General features: G+C 35.9%; 1 non-coding gene across 1 annotated transcript; it reads left to right on the top strand.

Annotated features, from left to right (window-relative positions):
* Positions 1-826: 826 nt before the first annotated feature.
* Positions 827-931, top strand: LOC123581604. The gene has a single exon (XR_006703857.1). It is a non-coding gene; the product is annotated as a U6 spliceosomal RNA (small nuclear RNA).
* Positions 932-10,620: the final 9,689 nt, after the last annotated feature.

The following is a 10,620-nucleotide window of genomic DNA, read 5'->3' as shown; positions in this document are numbered from 1 at the left end:
CCTGGGGGCATTGGGTAGAAGATTTAGAATGGTCTTGCCTCAGAAGTAGAAAATAATTATCCCTAGGCTAAATGCTACTCTGGTACTGACTAATAAATACCAAAAACAAAATGTGAAAGGATCAAACTGTATCCAAATAATTTATAACCACATTCCATAACAAAATTCGACTATAAGAAACATAAAATTTTCAAGCACCCAACAAGGTGAAACATCGCATGTCTGGCATCCAATCAAAAATTAGCGGGCATTAAATAAGGGCAAAAATAACTATACACAATGAGAAGAAAAATCGATAAATCAAAAGACTCAGTGCTAACACAGAGGATGGAATGAGCAGACAAGAACATTAAAATGAATATTATAATTGCATTCCATGTGTTCAAAAAACTATAAGATTGAACATGCTAAGTAAAACCTTGAAGATATAAAAAAGATCATACTGAATTTATGATTAAAACTACAATGAGTTAGGGTGCCTGGGTGGCTCAGTCAGTTGAACATCCGACTTCAGCTCAGGTTCTGATCTCGCAGTTCATGAGTTCGAGCCCACGTTGGGGCTCTGTACTGACAGCTCAGAGCTTGGAGCCTGCTTCAGATTCTGAGTCTCCCTCTCTGTGTCCCTCCCCCGCTTGTGTTCTCTCTCTCTCTCTCTCTCAAAAATAAACATTTTAAAAAAATTTTTTAAACTACAATGAGATTAATGAGATCAGATAAAACTACGACATCTGAGAGTAAATATACACTTGGTAAGATTAATAGCAGATTACACATTGCAGAAGAAAATATCACTGAACTTGAAAATGCAGCAATATAAACGATCTCACTGCTCACTCTGGCAGCACATGCACTAAAATTGGAACAACAGAGAGAAGATTAGCATAACCCCTGCACAAGGATGACACAAATTTGTGAAGTATTCCATATTTTTAAAAACATTCATAAGTACAAGGGCGCCTTGGTGCCTCAGTCAGTTAAGCCTCTAATTCTTGATCTCAGCTCAGGTCACAATCTCAGTTTCAGGAATTTGAACCCCACATCAGGCTCTGTGTCGACAGCGTTGAGCCTGCCTGGGATTCTTTCTCTCCTCTCTCTCTGCCCCTCCCCTACTGGTGCTGTATGCATCCCCCTCTCAAAATAAATAAACATTAAAAAAAATTTTTTTAAAGATTCATAAATACAGAGTACAAACTGGTAGACGCCAGAGGGAAATGAGTGGGGAGGGGGGATGAATGAAATACATGAGGGGGATCAAGAGGTACAATCTATCAGTTATAAAATAGTCATGGAGATGAAACATAAAACACAAGGAATATAATCAAATCACTGTAATAACATTGTATGGTGACAGATGGCAACTGCACTTACCATGGTGAACAACGTGTAACGTACAGAATTGTCAAATTACTGTGTTGTATACATGAAACTAATATAACGTTGTATGTCAACATTGTATTCTTCAGTTAGAAAAATAACATTAAAAAATAATCCCAAATGAAACTGAGAAAAAAAATGCTTTAAAAGACTTAAAAACAAAAATGAACACAGCATCAATGACCTGTGGGACAATATTAACTGGCATTATATAGGTGCAATTAGAGTCTTCAAAGAAGGGGAAAAGAGGACAAAAAACATATCTGAAGAAATAATGGCTTAAAGATCTCCAAATTTGACAATAATAAAGATGTAAAGCTTAACAAAAACTAAGCACAAGAAACATGAAGAAAACTACAAAAGAATGCATCATGATCTAACTGCTCAGTAACAGTGATGTAGAGAAAGTCTTAAAAACACTAGGAGAGGGGCACCTGGGTGATTCAGTCGGTTAAACATCTGACCTCAGCTCAGGTCATGATCTCGCGGTTCACGGGTTTGAGCCCCCCGTCAGGCTCTGTGTTGACAGCTCAGAGTCTGGATCCTGCTTCGGATTCTGTCTCTCCCTTTCTCTGTATCCCTTCCCCGCTCACACTATGTCTCTCTCTCTCTCAAAAATAAATGAACATTAAAAAAAAATTTTTTTTAAAGCACCAGGAGAAAAAGACACGTTACACAGAGAAGAACAAAGTACAACAGATTTCATATCAGTGACAATGCAATATCTCTAAATTATTTCAATAAATACTTTCAAGCATTTTAGTACTGTCAACCTAGGATTCTATGCCCAAACTATCTCTCAAAAATGAGATAAAATAAATATCTTTTTCATTCAGACACATAAAAACTGAAATAATTCATTTGCAACAGACTTGCACTGTAACAAATGTTAAATGAAGCCCTCCAAGCACTGGAAAATTTTATCAGATGAATATGTATAATTACATAAAAGAATGTAAATATACAAGAAATGGTACTTTTGTGAGCCTATATAACATTTTTCCCACCATTATCTAAATATTTTAAAAGAAAATGATTTAAAAAAAAAAAGAATGTAGCAAGGAATTTACAGCATTTATATATCAATGAAATGTATGACAACAATATCACAAATGCCAAAAGGGAAAAATACTATTGCAACATTCTTTTTTTTTTTTTTTTTCAACGTTTATTTATTTTTTTTTGGGACAGAGAGAGACAGAGGATGAACGGGGGAGGGGCAGAGAGAGAGGGAGACACAGAATCGGAAACAGGCTCCAGGCTCTGAGCCATCAGCCCAGAGCCCGACGCGGGGCTCGAACTCACGGACCGCGAGATCGTGACCTGGCTGAAGTCGGACGCTTAACCGACTGCGCCACCCAGGAGCCCCCGCAACATTCTTATACCAAATGTGAAATGGCATAACTATTGCCTGAAGGCAGACTATGATACGTTTTAGAGGTGTGTAAACACAATAATGCAATTTTTGTAATAGTACAGTATAGAATTACATTATCAAGACAACAAAGGAGATAAAATAGGGCCATTAAAATTATTAATTAGTCAAACAAAAAGGCAAAAAAGAAGAAAGAGCTGACCAGTGGGGGAGAAAAGACAGGAAAAATGAAAAACAACAAGTAGCAAGGTGGCAGATTTAAATCTCATTATATCAAAAAATCATATTAAATATAATTGGCATGTGACTCAAATTAAAAGATTTATAATTAGATAAACAGCAAGATTCAACCACAGCCACCTATGAGAACCTCACTTCAAATATCAAGACAGAGTAGTTTATAAAATTCAAACAATGCAAAAAGGTACACCACAGTAATACTGGTAACAAGAAAGTTGGCATGGCTATAGCAACAACAGACAAAGTAAATTTCAGAGCAAAATATTTCACCAGGGATAATGAAGGTCTTTTCATCATAATAAAGGTGCCAGCTCATCAAGCAGACCTAATAACGGAGTTTCAAAATTCTTAAAACAGAAACAGACCAAACAGCAAGGAGAAACAGGCAAAGCTACAAAATTATATTGAGATATTTCATATTTCAACTTTCTTTTCTCAAAAATTGACAGAAAACACATACAAATTCAGTAAGTATACAGAAGAGTTGGAAAGCACTACCAATCAGTTTAACTTACATCTCATCCAGTAAGGGAAGAATACACATTCCTTTTTTTTTTTTTTTTTTCTTTTTGGGAGAGAGAGACAGAGAAAGAGAGAGAGAGAGAGAGAGAGAGCATTTGAGTAGGGGGGGAGCGAGAGAGAGAATCCCAAGCAGGCTCCATGCTCAGCACAGAGCCCCACACGGGGGTCAATCCTATGACCCTGGGATAATGACCTGTGCAGAGATCAAGAGTGACATTTAACCGAATGAACCACCCAGATGTCCCCCTGAGAAGAATACACATTCTATTCAGCTTCACATGAAACAGTAAGCAAGAGAGATCATACTCTTGGAGATAAAACAAGTTTGAATAAATTGTAAATGATCAGAGTCATACAAAATATGTTCTCAGACCCCAATGCAATTGAGTAAGACAAGAGTAGAAGAACTATACCTGGAAAACACCAAATATGGGGAAATTAAACAACATGTACCTAAATAATCCCCACATCAAAGAAGAAATTAAAGAGGACAAGAGAAATGAAAAGAGATTGCATTTTTTCCCTAATTTTATTGAAATAAAATGGTCATACAGCACTGTGTAAGTTTAAGTACACAGCATAATAATTTGATGAAAAAGTTTTTTTGAATTGTAGGAAAATAGAAATGTGGTACATAATTTGTGAGATGCCACTGATTAGAGAGAAATGCACAGGACTAAATGCCTACATTACAAAGAATAAAGATCATAAAATGGTGACATCAACTTCTATCTTAGAAATTAAAAAAACAAAAACAAAAACAACAACAACAACAACAACCCAGAACAAATAAACCCAAATTAGGAAAAAGAAAGAAAATAATAAAGATCAGAATGGAAATCAATAAAAAAAAATTAGAGCCATAGAAAAAAATCAATAAAATGAAGAATTGGTTTTGAGAAGATGAAAAAAATTTACAAGCTTAGGATTGAACTGATCATAAATAAAAGAATAAATTACCAAAATTGAGACAGATTAAACTGCTATAGATATTGAAAGATTAATAAAGATTAATATCATGAACAACATTCTCTCAGTAAATCTGACAACTGAATGAAATGGATAAATTCCCTGTAAAGCACAAACTACCAAAACTCACTCAGGGAAAAAAAAATAGAAAACCAAATAGCCCAGTACCTATTAAAGATACTGATTCATAGTTAAGATCTACCCACAAGAAAAACTACAGACCCATATCACTCTGCTGGTGAATCCTATCAAACACTTAAAGAACAAATAATACCAATTACACACACACACAAATTATAGGAAAGGAAATATTTCCCAACTCATTTATGAGTATAGCGTATAGCATTACTCTGATCCCAAAATAAAAAAAAAAAAAAAAAAAAAAAAAAAAAACTACAAGCCAACTTGCCTGATGAATGTAAAAACTCCTTACAAAATGTTAGTAACTAGAATCCAAATTATTTTGTATAAAGGATAATATACTAAAACCAAGTACGGTTTGTGCTGTGAATGCAATCTTGATTTAATATGCAAATATCAAGGGCACCTGAGTGGCTCAGTCACTTGAGCATCCAACTCTGGATTTCAGCTCAGGTCATGGTCTCACGGCTTGTGGGATTCAAGTGCCACATTAGGTTCTATGCTGACAGAGCAATGCCTGCTTGGGATTCTCTCTCTGCCCCTCCTCTCCTGTGTTCTCTCTCTCTCTCTCTCTCTCAATAAATAAGTAAACTTTTAAAAACTTCAAATATCAATCTATATAATTTAGCATATTGATATAGTAAGAAAAAATACTCTTATTTCAATATAAGCAGAAAAAGCATTTGACAAAATGCAAGATGCCTTATTGATAAAAACTCTTATCACATTATGAAGAGTAGGTAAATTACTTAAACTGAAGAAAAGCATCATTAAAAAACCAATCCTACACTAGTAAGTCTGACTGCTTTCAGCTTGAGATTGGGAAGGAAGCAATGACATTCATTATTACCACTTACATACAGCACTGCACTGGAGGTCAGAACCAATGTAATAAAAGAAGCAAGAAATAAATTAAAAGCAAATAGATAATGAAAAGAAAAAAAAGTTCTCTGCAGAGAAATGATATGATTATTTATGTAGATATTAACAGAGAATCTACAAAATAACTACTAAAAGTAACAAGTGAAATTAACAAGGTCATGGAATACAAGTTACCATATTAGAAGCCAATTAAATATACATTAGTAACAAAAATTTGAAAAATGAAATTTAAAACTCAATTCCATACAGAGTTGCAACAAAAACCATGAGAATATTTACGATCAATTCAAAGAAAGGATATCCAGATGTATACACTAAAAAATAAAAAATATTGCTGAGCAAAAATAAAGATGACCTAATAAATGGAGTGATATATCACGCTCATGTGTTCTAAGACCTGATGTTGCTTAAAAGGTCTCTTCGCCAAGCTGATCTACAGATTCAGTACAATCCAAATCAAACTTTCAGCAGTAGCGGTAATGTGTTATGTGCAGAAAATGATAAATAATTTTAAAAATGTGACTAAAATGGAAGGGATCTAGAACAACTAAAGATATTTTAACATAACGAAAACAAAGCTTGAGGACCTACCCTCCCTGATTTCATGACTAACTACAAAACAACAGTAATCAATCCATTTGGGTACTGGCAAAGAGATAAATGTATCCTTAATGGCACAAAACAGAAGGTTCACAAACAGTTCCATAAATACACATTCAAATGATGTGAATTCAATGTGTTATTCAATGGAGAAATAAATGTTTTTTTCAACAAATGGTACTGGATCAACTGGTTATCTGATGAGTTACATTACATACACAAGAAAAAGTAAAATTAGGAAGACCAAAAGTAACAAGTGTTAACAAAGATGTACAACAATTAGAACTTTCACACACTACTAGTGGGAACTATTACATGGACAGCTACTCTCATGGAATGAACGTCTGTTTTCCCCCCAAATTCTTATGGTGAAATCCTAACTCCCAATGTGATGCCGTTAGGAGGTGGGGTCCTTGGGAAATGATTAGCTCATGAGAGCAGAGCCCTCATGAATGGGATTAGTGCTCTTATAAAAGGGACCCAGAAGAGCTCTCTTCTACTCTTTCCACCATGTGAGGATACAAGGAGAGAGAGGCATTCCAACCCAGACAAGAGGAGTCACCATAACCCAACCATACTGGCATCTTGATCTTGGACTTCTAGCTTCCAGAACTGATACATAAATGTCTGTTTCTAAGTCACTCAGTCTATGCCACTTAGTTATAGCAGCCCCAACTGACCAAGTCAACTAAGTTACAAAGTCTTTTTGGTTTCTTAAAAGTTAAATAGTTGCTCAGCCACTCCACACTTCAGTGTTTAGTGAAGACACATGCAAGCATTAAGTCCACACAAACGTGAATGTTTACACCAGCTTTACTGGAATTGCCCAAAACTGCCAACAAACCAAATGGTCGTCAGCAGCAGAATGGATAAAGGTATAGCAGTATATACATTACACAATGAAACACTATTCCACAACAACAACAAAAATGAACTACTGATACAGAATGTATACATCTCAAAATAATTACACTTAGTGAAAGGAACCAAACAAAAGGAGTACATACTGTATGGTTCCATGTATCTAAAATTCTAGAAAGTGAGGGGCGCCTGGGTGGCTCAGTTGGGTGAGCTTCCGACTTCGGCTCAGGTCATGATCTCACGGTTCGTGAGTTCGAGCCCCACATGGGACTCTGTGCTGACAGTTCGGAGCCTGGAGCCTGCTTCACATTCTGTGTCTCCCTCTCTCTCTGTCCCTCCCCCGCTCATGCTCGCTCGCTCTCTCTCTCTGTCAAAAATAAATAAACATTAAAATTTTTTTTTAAATTCTAGAAAGTGAAAGCTAATTTATAGTGATATATAGGAAATATATAGTGCCTGAACACAGGCATGGAACAAAGAATAGGTTACAAATGGACACGAGGAAAACTTTGAGGTTACAGGTAGTTCATTATCTTGATTGTCATGATGGTGTCATAGGGATAGACATATGTCAAAACACCAAAGTATATAATTTTAAAAATGTCCAGTTCATTGAACATCAGTTATACTTCAACAAAGTTGCAAAACAAATAAAACAGTAAAAGGGTAAAAATAAAAACAAAAACATAAAGGAGAATAATTTTCAGCCAAATATCCAGGCAAGTTTAAAAATATAGACAGTTCGTATTACATACGTTTCTCAATAGACTAATGATATTAACTCATTTTTTAGGCACACATAGCTACTAATGCTACTCATAGATATCTAACTCCTGATGAAGAATTTAGGAAATATCAAAAATACCATACAAAGAATATATGTAAAGATTATCTACATAACTATTAGCAGACATCATTTCTGTCACATAAAGGAGGAAGATTTGTTTACACATCTCTATCCCAAAACACGAATCCACCAGGTACTGGAGGTGGGAGACGTGAACTCCTAAAGCCCCACTCAGTGCACAGGTCCATATCCCACTAATGACTTCGTCATTGAGAATCTCTACACTTCACCCATAACTGAGCATTACTTCACAGGTGCCCATGTACCTTCTCTTACTCCAAACACAACAGATTAACCAGTTTTCGCCTTTTTTTTTTTTTCCTTGTTAATTTGATTGTTGGGGAAAGATGCCTCTAGTTTCCCTTTGCTTAAGTTTATTAAATGCTTTGCTTTTCAAAAGAAATATTTTCAACGAATGAATGAATAGAAAGACCTCAAGTTAACTTTATTACATAGGCTATTTGTCACTTAAGGCCACTGTTATTATCCAGCAACTCTGAATATTCACCAAAAAAAAAAAAAAAAAAAAAGTGAGCAATTTCCTTCATTGTTTTCTGTCAAATTACTAAATACTTCCTTTTAAAATTACAGACACATCAAAAGCTTATCTTTATCTGCTTTGAGCTGTAAAAGACATGAAATTATTCTTCCCCAGAGAAAGGGAAATATGTGCTGAGTGGGCAGTTGTTACCCTTCAACTACACGGCTATAGAGGATCGTATTAAGACACTGATTAACAATAATTAAGTTATTTGAGAAACTAACCAACTGCAGTTATTTGTTCTAAAATCAGCATAGGCCTAAACTGCTAATTATTTCCACTATGCCTAACAGCAATTCCAAAGCTCTAACTGCAATCAAAGAGCATATGCAATGAACTTGCCAAAGAGACACTTTTATGATGCATATTAAATGCAAGGAAAATGTGAGCACTGGAAACTTAAAAAGAAATTAACACAGGGAACACTGCAAGTTAAGGGTCCCCACACTATTGCTGATTTTCACATTTGTCAGATTAAAGAAATGGAATAAGTATTGCTTAGCTATGCAGAAGCAATTGAGGAGCTTGAAAGGAACACATAAATCTGTGGACGCAAAGCTCAATAAAATACATTATTATTAATTGAGAGATGAGTTATAATTAGAAAAATTAAGGGGCACTTATTACAAGGACTGATGGATGAGTGCAAAGTTCTAGACTTTGCTGAAGAGCTACTGGTCAATCCACATTGCTTCCAGGCTTCTTTGGACAACCCAGGAAATCAAGACAGGCACAGGTTCAATGGAACAGCAGGATATGAAGTCACACAACACTGGAAACTCTAACCTGGCTCATTTACTTATTATGTGATATAAGGCAAGTTAACTTAGCCTTTCAGAGCTTCAGCTTTTTTCTCCCATATAAAACAGGAATAATAGGGGCACCTGGGTGGCTCAGTAAATTAAGCATCCCACTTGGCTCAGGTCACGACCTCACGGTTCATGGGTTTGAGCCCCACATCGGACTCTGTGCTGACAGCTCAGAGCCTGGAGCCTGCTTCAGATGCTGTGTCTTCCTTTCTGTCTGCCCCTCCCTCGCTCTTTCTTTCTCTTTCTCTCTCTCAAAAATAAACACTAAAAAAAAAATTTTTAATATCAAATTACACTTCATCTTGTAGAAATGAAACTCCTTCCCCATTAAACACCAACTCCTCATTCTTCCTCCCCATGGCCCCCAGGGAAACTACCCTCCCCCTTTCTGTCTCTGTGCTTCTAACTACTTTAAGTAGCTCCTATAAATGGAATCACAAGCTATTTGTCTTTCTGTGACTGGCTTATTTCATTTATCACGATGGCCTCAAAGTACATCCACGCTGTTGCATACCCCAGCAACTTTTATGTTATAAAATTCCACTGTATCCATGGAATTTGATCCTAATCCTAATAAGCTGGGCCCTGTATACAGTGAAGAACCAATTTCATTTCATACTGATCTGGTTATTCGTTTATTTTTATAAAGTTCTCAAGGTACACTTTTAAAACCATGAGTAAAGAAGGGCGCCTGAGTGGCTCAGTGGGTTAAGCGTCCGACTTGACCTCAGGTCATGATCGGTCATGATCCCGTGGTTCACGAGTTTGAGCCCCGCGTCGGGCTCTGTGCTGACAGCTCAGAGCCTGGAGCCTGCTTCGAATTCTGCGTCTCCCTCTCCCTGTCCCTCCCCTGCTCATGCTCTACTTCTCTCTCTCTCTCTCTCCCTCTCTCAAAAATAAACATTAAAAAATTTTTTAAATAGGGACAATAATAGTACCTACCCTCACAGGACTGTAGTAAGACTGAATGAAACAACACGCATGTGAAACACTTTATATAATGCTTGACACACAGGGCTAAATTAATGGTACCTGCCATTATGAAAGTCACATGGAGTTTTTTTCAAAATATGAAACACACTGCTGAGCCAAATAAAGAAGATGACTAGACTTTCTAGATCCTCTTGATATTCTGCAATACTGAAATATTTAAGATAGAAATGATCAAATCAACAACTATTTTTATCATTTACACTCACTAAGAAAAATTTTTATTTCTTATACTTTTTTGCAGTCCAATAGCAGAACACTTTGCACAAATTAAGTCTTCAGTCCATTGGGATGGGTTTTATTCCAAACAAATCATAATTCATCCATTCTCTATAAACAAATATTATTCCAGTTTTACGATTCTTTTACAAGGAAAATATGCATAGGATACTGCAAAATGTATCTTTTACAGGTGTCTCAGGAATTTACTGAAAATTCAGATATGTAACAAAAAAAAAGGTTGGGAATG

This window comes from Leopardus geoffroyi, chromosome A1 (genome assembly GCF_018350155.1).
Source record: "Leopardus geoffroyi isolate Oge1 chromosome A1, O.geoffroyi_Oge1_pat1.0, whole genome shotgun sequence".
NCBI lineage: Eukaryota > Metazoa > Chordata > Mammalia > Carnivora > Felidae > Leopardus > Leopardus geoffroyi.
The sequence above is the reverse complement of the archived record's forward strand: the minus strand, read 5'-3'. Positions and strand labels throughout refer to the sequence as shown.